This window comes from Bos javanicus, chromosome 10, assembly GCF_032452875.1.
Source record: "Bos javanicus breed banteng chromosome 10, ARS-OSU_banteng_1.0, whole genome shotgun sequence".
In the NCBI taxonomy this organism is placed as follows: Eukaryota; Metazoa; Chordata; class Mammalia; order Artiodactyla; family Bovidae; genus Bos; species Bos javanicus.
Window position 1 is genome coordinate 6,391,320 of NC_083877.1, and position 11,454 is coordinate 6,402,773.

An 11,454-nucleotide genomic window follows, 5' to 3' on the forward strand; every position below is an offset into this window, starting at 1 on the left:
ACCAAGGGAAAGTCACATTTCACAAAGCCCATTCTCTGATAATGAGTACCATCAGCAGATACCTAAAAGGTTTGAAATATCTTCTGAAATGCCACCCAGCAAGAGAAAGGCAGCACCCCTGGCATCCCCCATGGCCCAGTAAGACTCCACCCTCCACTGCAGGGGGCACAGGTTCGATGCCTGGTCAGGGACCTAAGATCCTGCATGCCCTGAGGCCAAAAAAGAATAACTGATTTAGATGTGGAATTTGACTTAAGAGGTATAAGAGAATTTTTTTTATATAAATTCAAAAATTATTTTGAATCATTTAAAATATCTTAACACCCACCACCGCAACATTGTGTTGCCTTAGGACAATTTATTTCTGCTTCAGCCTGCTGTGTGTGTGCCTGTGTGTGCTCAGTTGCTCAGTCATGTCCTACTCTGTGACCCCCTGGACTGTGGCCTGCCAGGCTCCTCTGTCCATGGGATTTTCCCCAGGAAGAATACTCGAGTGGGTTGCCATTTCCTTCTTCAGAGGATCTTCCTGACCCAGAGATGGAACCCTCATCTCTTTAGTCTTCTGCACTGCAGGGAAATTCTTTACCATGGAGCCATGGGGGAAGCCCCTGTAATAGGAGAGTGCTAGCTAAAAAAAAAAAAAAAAAGGGGCACAATTTAAAAGTTGGGAGTTGGGCTTCCTTGATGACTCACTGGAAAGGATCTGCCTGCCAACAGAGGAGACACAGGTTTGATCCCTGATCCAGGAAGATCCCACATGCCACGGAGCAACTAAGCCCATGCTTCACAACTACTGAGCCTATGCTCTAGAGCCTGGGACTGCAGGTACTGAGTCCATGTGCTGCAACTGCTGATGACTTTGCACTCCAGAGCCCATGCTGGACAATGAGAGAAGCCCCTGTGATAAGAAGCAACTGAAGAGTAGTTCCTGCTTGCCACAACTAAAGAAAAGCCTGTGAAGCAATGAAGACCGAGCATCAGATCAGATCAGTCGCTCAGTCAACAATAAATTAAAAAGTAAATAAATAAAAAAAATTTTTAAGTTGAGAGTTATGTTTAATTCAGTGGAAAAACTGAGGATTTCAGCCCAGGACACAGTAACTCAAGCAACTCTAAGAAACTGCTCCAAAGAGGCAAATAGGGAGCCAGGAAATATATAGGAGCTTTTGCAACAAAGACCAGGTAGTCGGAACATCAAAAGATTATTGATAATTAAAGAAAACCAGATATCCCAAGTTAAGGAATTTAGCAATTTTCTGCATATTGGAAGATGTAAGAGTCTAGCTGCTCAGCCATCTGGGGCAAGTATTCTGTGTTTTCTCATCTTGAGTCTTCTTAGGGTGCACCATTGGGGTGGCTGCAGTGTCTGATGATCTGATGGCAGGCATCCTGCCTCCATCCTGAGTTCCCTCAGGGCTCACTGCTGTGGCAGCTGTAATGTGATGGCTGAATGGCTGCAACATCCTTTGTTTACTAATATTGTTATCCAGTCCAAGCTCATTCTGCTCACTGCACAGTAGGCCATAAATTCAGGAGATGAGTTGTTGAGGCAAGGAGTACAACTTTATTTGAGAAGTCAGCTGACTTAGAAGATGGCTGACTATTGTCTCAAAACAACTATTTTGTCAGGGGTGGGATGCCAGGTTAGTTTATGGATCAGAGATGGAGGGAGGTGAGGAAACAAAGTAAAAAGATCATTTAATTCTTGCAAATATCTTCTAGATGGCAAACCATCTAGGAGATGCGTCAGTTTCTTCCTTTACCCTATAGGTGGACAGGGTTTTGAACAAAGGGAGTTTAACAGTCAGGCAGTGGGGGCAGGCTTTCCTGAAGCAGGCCGTTGCTGTTATTCAATCACAAAGTCTTGTCCAACTCTTTGCAACCCCATGGACTGCAACACTCCAGGCTTCCCTTTCCTTCACTATCTCCCAGAGTTTGCTCAAATTCATGTCCATTGAGTCAGTGATGCTATCTAACCATCTCATCCTTTGCCACCCTCTTCTCCTTTGCCTTCAATCTTTCCCAGCATCAGGGTCTTTTCCAATGAGTTGGCTCTTGACATCAGGTGGCCAAAGTGTTGGAGTTTCAACTTCAGCATCAGTCCTTCCAATGAACTGATCTCCTTTAGGACAGACTGGTTTGATATCCTTGCAGTCCAAGGGACTCTCAAGAGTCTTTTCTGGCACCACAGTTCTAAAACATCAATTTTTCAGCACTCAGCCTTCTTTATGGTCCAGGTCTCACACCCATACATGACTACTGGAAAAACCATAGCTTTCACTATATGGGCCTTTGTCAGCAAAGTGATGTCTCTGCTTTTTCAGAGACAAATAGCTGTCAGCTCCCCACTCTGGGCAGGCACACTACTAGACCCGGGAGAGACAGTGATGAGCCCAAGAATGTGTGGATTTGTAACAGCATCATAGATTTCTGAGTGTGCAGGAGTGGGTGGAACAGTGGGGTCTGCAGGAGAGAGAGGGCAGATGCCGTGAGGGAGAGGTGGGGACCAGATCTTGAGGGCCTTGTGCTTAGCACTCTTGGTGCTAAGCCAGGAGTTGGAATTGTATCCTGAGAGCCATGGATTACCACTGAAGTATTTTAAGCAAGAGAGTGATGTAATCTGATTTGAAAATGATACCTCTAGCAGTCACCAGGAGAAGGCTTTGGCCAAAGGCACAGGATTAGCAATGGTGAAACCAGCTAGCCATCTGTGGCAAATGCTATCAGTGACCTTTTCTTTGTCTGTCTTTATCCATTCCTTATTTTTAAATTTTACTTATTTTTGGTTGCACTGAGTCTTCGTTGCTGCACAAGGGCTTTCTCTAGTCGCGGTGAACAGGGCCTACTTTCTATTCTCAGTGTGTGGGTTTCTCATTGTGGCAGCTTCCCCCGTGCAGTGCATGGGCTCAGTTGCTCCGCAACGGGTGGAATCTTCTCGGACCAGGGATCAAACCCATGTGCCCTACACTGTCAGGCGGGTTCTTATCCATTGTACCACCAGGGGAGTCCCCTGTCCTTATTCTTTAAAATGAGAATAGTGCTCAGTAGCTATGATTTCTATCTTCTCTTGAAACTGATGTGACATCAGTTCTGGCAAAAGTAGACTTGTGCTGGGAATTCCTAGAGCTGTTTTCCTTTCCTGATAAGAAGCTGCTCTCCCTTCTCACCCTCCTCCTACCTGCAGTGCAGTTAGGAGGCTCTTGGTCAGTCCTTGGTAACTTCCTTGGGCTGTTGCACCAGCTCTGCACTGTTCATTTCGGTTTGGTTAAGACTCTATATTAGGTTTCTTTTACATGAAGCCAAACACAACCCTGATATTATTGTTACTACAGCAATTCAGGTAATGATGTAAGGAGAGCCTGATCACCACTTTGAACTAAGGCAGTGAAATGAAGCTAGAGGTGTCAGGATTAACTTAGAAGCTGTTAAGGAAGAAGGATCAATAGGATTTGTGATTAATTGGATGTGACCTGTTGGGAATTATCATCAGAGAGGTGACTATTCTGAGTTCCAGGACTATGTATCCCACGGTCCTCCTACTGATTTTTTCCCTACCTGGTATCTTTTTTCCTTCCAGTAATTTCTCTTCCCCAATTTAGAGAAGATTTTATGTGTCTTTGTTCAGAGGCAATTGTGTAGTAGACCAAAAAGAGATGTTACGTAAGACAGTCCCCTCTCCTGGCTTTGGTTTTGAAAAATCTAGTTTCATTTGGGATTACACTGGTCACTTTCCAGGGGAAGGAGACTGACCACTCATGGCCTTCCATGCAAGGAACCAAACCCAGTGAGAGTAGCTGGAAAGATTTCCTGAGACTAAAACAGGGCATGTAGGGCTGTGGTCTCCTCCGATGTTCCCTGCCTTGGGGAAAGGTCTCATTTAGCCACCAGCCTAGGACTCACCCTCCGTTAGAACCTCTCCTGTATTGCCTCTCGTATTTAGCCCATCACCTAGACCTTTATATTTGACCAAAATATCTCCTGCATCTCTTTGTTTCTTTCCAACATCATTGTCAGAATCCTACAACATTATTTCAACCCTGGCTGCTGTAAAATCCGATGTGTCATCTGAACATACTCCATAAAATGATCTTTTTAAATTTGGAATATTTTAGGAAGGATATAGATATTGCAATGGCTTCCCTTTGCCCTTAAAATGAAAAAAAGATGTCCTCCAAAGACTGGCCTCTGTCTACATCACCAGCCTCATCTCTCCACCCTTTGCTCACTGCCCAAACTCCTGCCATGGTGACCTTGCAGAAACTAGAAAGTACTTTCTTCCCCCCAAGATGTTATCCTAGCCTTTTTATCTCCCCAGTTCAGGTCTGCTTAACTGCCAGACCCACCTGCAAACACACACATGTGCTCACACACACATACACACACCCTAGCCAGCTTATTTTCAACTTCAGATTTCAGCCCAAGTGTTATTTCTTCAGAGAAGCCTTACCGGATCCCACCCCACTACCCAGCTAAATCAGGGGCCCTGATTTTAAGGCATGGGTTTCTTTCATAGCACATTTTATGTATATACTTGTGTGATTATCTGTGTGTCAGAAGTTCCATGGAGAAGGGACCCTACTCATCACTCTCTCTCCAGGGTCTGATAATGCGCCTACCCAGAGTAGATGTTTGATGGCTGTTTGTTGAACACAAAAAATAAAAAGAAGAAAGGGAGAAATAAGAGAAGAAACAAGAAAGAAAAGAAGAAATAATAGAAGAAATGAAAGAAGAAAAAAGGAGTCTAGAACGAATATCAGGCTTCTGGCAAAAGCTACTAGGTGGATTGTGAAATTCAATTCAGCTCAATTCCATTTAATTATTTTATAAAGTAAAGCACAAAGATATGTATGTGCATGTGTGACAAAGAGATCTGGAAGAGGTACGTTCTCCTCTGCCTCTCTGATGATTCCCACAGGCTTCTCTGGGGATGAGATTTGCCGTCAACATAGCACGTTTTTAAATTAACAAATTATCATAGCATGTTTTTAAATTAACAATTAACATGTTTTTTGCCATCTTGATAAAATCTCAAGATAATCTGTTGAGGGATCATTGTACCCAAAGACAGTCTAAATAGGTCCCCAGCTGAGCACATTCAGCCTGCCCTTTCAGAGATCTGCCTTAACACAGTCCTTCTGTCCAGGTGGGCTCCACGTTGTAATAGCCTTGCCTGGATTGCTTTTCCCTTTCCTTTGAATGCACTCTCGATTTTATTCAGACTTCAGTGGGTTGTGTAATTTCTTCCCAGCAGTCTTTCTGGGTCTCTTTTTCTCTCCTAGAGTTCCTTGAGTTTACTACCTCTTTCTTAGACGGCACTTCTCACCCTTTCTTCCAGTCACTGGCTTACTGGGTCGTGAGTGCCTCGAGGGCAGAGAGACTGTGTTTTACTCATTTCTCTGTTCTCAGCTCTATGTGTCAGCAGTCAGCGTGTTCTGAAGGAGTGAATCCAGCCCATTTGCAGTCGTTGGTCCTCTGTAGCGTAGATGAATGTAGAGAGCTGTCCATGTCTTATATATTTAACAACCTCCTTTCCTAGAGGAGAAGCCAGAAAATCAGACACGACGCTTCAGGCGGGATCTCTGGAGAAGTTAAGAGCTGCAAACTTCCTTTCCCAGAGAGTGTTTTCCAACCCAAGAGGGAAAGAAAACTTTCTCAAATCTCACTTCCTTACCTTACCTCATTTATCCAGCCTTGGTGGGAATTCCAAAAGATAATCATGTAAATAAAGCACAAAGAGACAGAAACAGAGTTCGCACCATGAATTTCTACATTAGTGAGAAGTGGGCACTGTGCCTCACTCATCTGTAGAGACTTCACAGCGTGCTGCAGGCTGCCTGTTTGGCTTTCCTCTCCCCCGTTATTTAGCTGAAACCCTCACCCCCAGCATGATTGTATTTGGATGGAGTAAGGAAGTAATTAAGGTTAAATGAAGTCGTAAGTGTGGGCCCTGATCAAATAGAATTAGTCTTCACAAGAAGGGACACCAGAGAGCTCCCTCCTCACCCCCGACTTACACAGAGGAAAGGCCATGAGGACAGAGCAAGAGGGTGGACATTTGCAAGCCAGGAAGAGGACTCTCTCAGATACCAGACTGACTACACTCACTACACTATTGCCACCTCGAGAATGGAAAGGAAATGAATTCCTGTTGTTTAAACCACAGCCTATGATACTTAGTTATGGCAGCCCAAGCAGGCTAAGACACAGCCTGTGGAATATGCTTTCTCATAGTGAGTAGTCAATAAGTATTTGTCCAATGTGCACATGTATAATGATATGTCTATAAAGGAGTTTACAAATAGCTATCTGTGAAGATTGTGACTATGGATGATTTTCATTTTTGTTACTTACATGAGTATAATTTGAATTGTTTTGGGGGTAGGTATATTACACTGTAAAGCTTTTAAAAAGCAATTCAAACGTCAGAGCTAGATGGTTTGAAATGCAGAACAGATATAATGGTGGGTCCTGGAGACAATGCTCTGGGCCTTGGAGCAGCAGATACTTCCTGTGTGGGCTGCATACAATGTCTCCTATGGGGCAAAGGCACCTGTGGGGATGAATTTCCTGAGAGTCTGCTCAGAGGTGCTAGCATGGATGGCATCTGTGTGAGCTCTGCAAGAGTGGGGTCAGTGTCCGGCTCTGCTCATCATTATATTCCCAGCACATAGGATAGTGGCACATCATCGCAAATCTTTATTTGCTGAGTTTTAAAAAAGGCTCATCATTCTTTTGGTTAAATATGAAAAGAGGAATAAATATTTACAGGACAGTCAAATGAATGATGCAAAGGCATCTCAGGCTTAAAATGATTATATTTCTTTTGAAATTTGAGAGTGACTCTATCTACCAAGAGTCAAGTTATAAGAGATCTGGATAAATGAAGGAGGGTGGGAGGTGGAGTATAGAGTCCAGTGTAGCTTTCTAAATGATGGAGCTCCTGTCCCTTGTCCTCTTCAATAATTTTTGTCACTGTTAGAAAGGCTGTTCTTATGAGTCCAGGACAATTGTTTGGAGGTTCTAAGATTGGAATGAATGAACCTGTCCACTCCTGAAGATGCTGACTTGTTGGAACTTGAGCCCAGTAGACTTCAAGTTTTGATATAATTTGTATGCTAGGACCTCTTGTGGTAACTCTGTGTCCTTCATCTCTCAGTACCTAGAAAACACACACAGGGCTTCCCAGGTAGCACCAGTGATAAAGAATCCATCAGCCAATGCAGGAGACATGAGAGACTCGGGTTGGATTCCTCGGTCAGGAAGATCTCCTGGAGGAGGGCACAGCACCCCACTCCAGTATTCTTGCCTGGAGAATCTCATGGACAGAGAAGCCTGGTGGGCTACAGTCCATAGCGTCGCAAGGAGTTGGACACGACTCAGTGACTTAGCATGCACACACTAGGAAGTGAAATCATTACCGTTATTTGGGGAATAAGCACAAATGTTAAGTGTTTAAAATGTAGAAATACATATGGTCAGTAGACATTTAATTTTTTTCAATAGCTCTAATAATTAAAGAAATATAAACTGTGTGTGCATGTGTGTATGTATATTTAGTACCAAATTTTGAAGAGAGTTATACCCAGAATTGAGATGAGGAAAATAAGCATTAGGCATTCCTACAGACTTGGTGGGAGCCTACATTGACACCAATTAGCAAATTAGGTGTTAAAATTGCTTTAAAATGTTTATATTTCCTGACCCACATAGTTTTACTTCTAGAAAATTTCCTATTAGAGTGACTGAAGATACAGATAAGTTTTTCATATTAGGATTTCCATTCAGATATATATAAAAAAGGAAATATGTAAAAATAGGAATATGGCTAAATAGACATTTCCACATGAAGGAATATTACTTAATATTTAAAATTACGTTTCCAAGTAATATTTATTGACATACACACATGCTTATAACACTAATAGAAAACTCAAATTGGAAAGGATACATAGACCCCAAAGTTCACAGCAGCACTGTTTACAATAGCCAAGACATGGAAGCAACCTAAATGCTCATTGACAGATGAATGAATAAAGAAGATGTGATACATATGTACAATGGAATATTACTCATTCATAAAAAAGAATGAAACAATGCCATTTGCTGCAACATGAATGGACCTAGGGATTATCATACTAGGTGAAGTAAGTCAGAGAAAGACAAATATCATATGATATCACTTACATGTGAAATCTAAAAAATTATGTGTGCTTAGTCATGTCCGACTCTTTCCAACCCCCACCAAGGCTCCTCGGTCCATGGGATTCTCCAGGCAAGAATACTGGAGTAGGTTACCATTTCCTCCTCCAGGGGATCTGCCTGACCCAGGGATCGAACCAGTGTCTCCTGCATTGGCAGGCAGTTTCTTTACCATTGAGCCACCTAGGAAGCCCCCCTCCCTCAGAATGATACAAATGAAGTTATTTACAAAACAGAAATAGACTCACAGACATAGAAAACAAACTTATGGTTACTTCCCAAAGGAGAAAGGAGGAGGGAGAGGGATAAATTAGGAGTTTGGGATTAGCAGCTACAAACTATTGTATATAAAATAGATAAACAGCAAGGTCCTGCTGTATAGCATAGGGAACCATATTAAATATCTTATAGTAAATTATAATAGAAGAGAATATGAAAGAGTATATATACACATATATGTAACTGAATCACTTTGCTGTATGCCAGAAACTAACACATTATCCATTTCTTTTACTTCAATAAAACCTTTAATGATAAGAGAGTAAAGCAGAATTACAACTGTAATATCTCTGTACATATGTATCTATGTACATACACACATATGACACAGACAGATGAGAAACGATGAGGGAGAGATATAGAGAAGTCAGCATGGTGTAGACAGACAAGAGACAGAGACCGAGGAACAGACAGTCATACAGACATATTCTTATTACAAAACCTTAAGTCTGGACTTTAATTTTTTAAACTTATAGTGGTAATATATATATATATTTTATATATTTTAGAACAATATAATGTATATATATATAGTTCTAAAACTAGTTTTTTCATTGCATGTTTTGGAGCTATTTCTATAGTATTAATAGTTCAGACTCACTTCAATGAATATAAATGTTTATTTACAAAAAAAGATACCATTTAAAACTGCAAATGTTTTATATGCACTGCTCTTAGTTCAGTTTCAGATATATCCTTTTGGGGGGAAATATCTAGTTCCACCAAAGAGGATGTGAGAGTCTGATGAAGTCACCCATTTCCTCTTTAATGAGAATCTAAGATTATATCTTAGAGAGAGCCGCACCGCATAAGCAGATAAAAAACTTACAAGCAGGCTGCTTCTGCACCTCTCTGCTGTGACTTGGAGCCGCCCTCAGCACCTTGTTCAGGCGCCTCGGTGAAGCTGGAAGGTTAGAGTAGGAAGTTAGTTAATACATGAGTTCTTCAAAGCAGAAGTTTCTGTGAATCTACAACAGTTTTGTTGCAACTTGCAACAAAAGTTATATCACTTAATGTATTTTCAGTGGAAACTAGAGGTGAGAACTCCTCTCAGAAAATTTAGGTATATTTTAAAAATTAAACACATACCCACAGAGTCAAATATTCAAGCAATATAAAAATGTCCTCCTCCCTCAGATTCCCCAGTCCCCTGTTCTCAGGAAGGAACTGTTGGCAGTTATTGATGTGTTAGTCTAGAAGTATTTCATTAATATCAAAGTATTGAACACTTTGATACAAATCAAGTATACAAGACATGTACCTGTCCCCCTTAACTAAAACACAAGTAGAAGTGTACTATTTATCTACACACTCTTTGGCATCACGTGATTAAAAAAAAAAACGGTTTATCTGGTAGATGTTTTGTGTGTGTGTGTGTTTAAAGGCATAATGGGACTTCAATAGGATTTTATTTATCTTTTTTAATTTTAAAAATATATTTCTTTCTGGCTCTGCTGGGTCTTTGTTGGGACACGCGGGCTTTCTCTAGCCTGGTGTGCAGGCTTTTCAGTGCGGTGACGTCTCTTGTGGAGCACGGGCTCTAGAGCACGTGGACTTCAGCAGTTGTGCTTCGCAGGCTCTAGAGCAGCATGTATTATCCTCCCAGGGACTGAACCCATGTCCCTTCTGCATTGGCAGTAGGATTCTTAACCACTGGACCACCAGGGAAGGAACTTCAGTAGAATTTCAAAAGTTAACTTGGGAAATTTTACATTTCTGGCAATATAACATATATCCTGAAAAACACTTCTGCTATAGAATATCTATGAACGCTAAATAAAATGGAATATATATATATATATATATATATATATATTTTAATGCATTGGCTTAGCAGGTAAAAAGTGAGGGAAATGAAACAAGCGTAGGATCCAGACAGATGAGTGAGTTCTGAAGTTTCCTGACCAGAGACTGAACTACCATCTGCCCAGACGTGGAAGCTCAGAATCCTAACTACTGGATCACCAGTGAAGTCCCTTGTCATGTTTAGCTATGAAAACTCTGTACATAAATTACCCGAATGAAGTCACCATTCTATTCACTAAAGATCTAAACTATCTTTATGAGGAGTATTAATCTCACATGTTAGGTTTTGCTGTGGTTCACGCTGATGCATGCCATGTTACATTTTTTGAAAAAAAATTTTATTTATTTAGTTTTGGCCGTGCTGGGTCTTGGTTGCTGTGTGGGCTTTTCTCTAGTTGTGGTGAGTGGGGGATGCTCTGCTGCGGAGCACTGGTTTGGGGCACAAAGGCTTCAGTGCATGCAGCTCAGGGGCTTTAGAGCACAGCCTCAGCCGCTCCACAGCATGTGGGGTCTTCCCAGATCGGGATCAAACCCATGTCTCCTGCATCGGCAGGCAATTTTGTACCACTAAGCCACCAGGGAAGTGCTGTGCCACCTATTCTCGATATTTATTCTTGATATTAAAAGTCCTTATGGGCTGGGACAGGTTGAGTGAAGTAGGCGAGGGAGAGGAAGAGGTACAAACTTCTAGTTTTAAAGCCAGTGAGTCACCAGGATGAAACGCATAGCACAGGGAACACAGTCAATAACGTTATAATAACTCTGCACAGTGACAGATGGTGACCAGACTTACGGCGGTGACTGTTTTGTTATATATAGATAATACTGAGTCACTGTGTCGTGCCCCTGGAAATAATATAGTGCTGCAGGTCAATTATACTTCAATTTTAAAAATAGAGAAAAGGAAAAACATTCAGTCAGAGTATTCTAATAGGTTCTGCAGTGAACAATATGTACATTGTTATAATGATGCAAACCTACATTGACATAACTATAAGTATGATAAAACATGGGGAAAGGATGAGTAAAGAGAGGTACAGCTATTAAATCTTCATCTATTGCAACATTTATAAGTATAAAAATTGCTTTTTTCCTTTTCTTTTCATTATGTCTATATGAGATGATGTTAAGTAAACCTAGGGTGGTAGTCATTTCACAGTATATACTTTG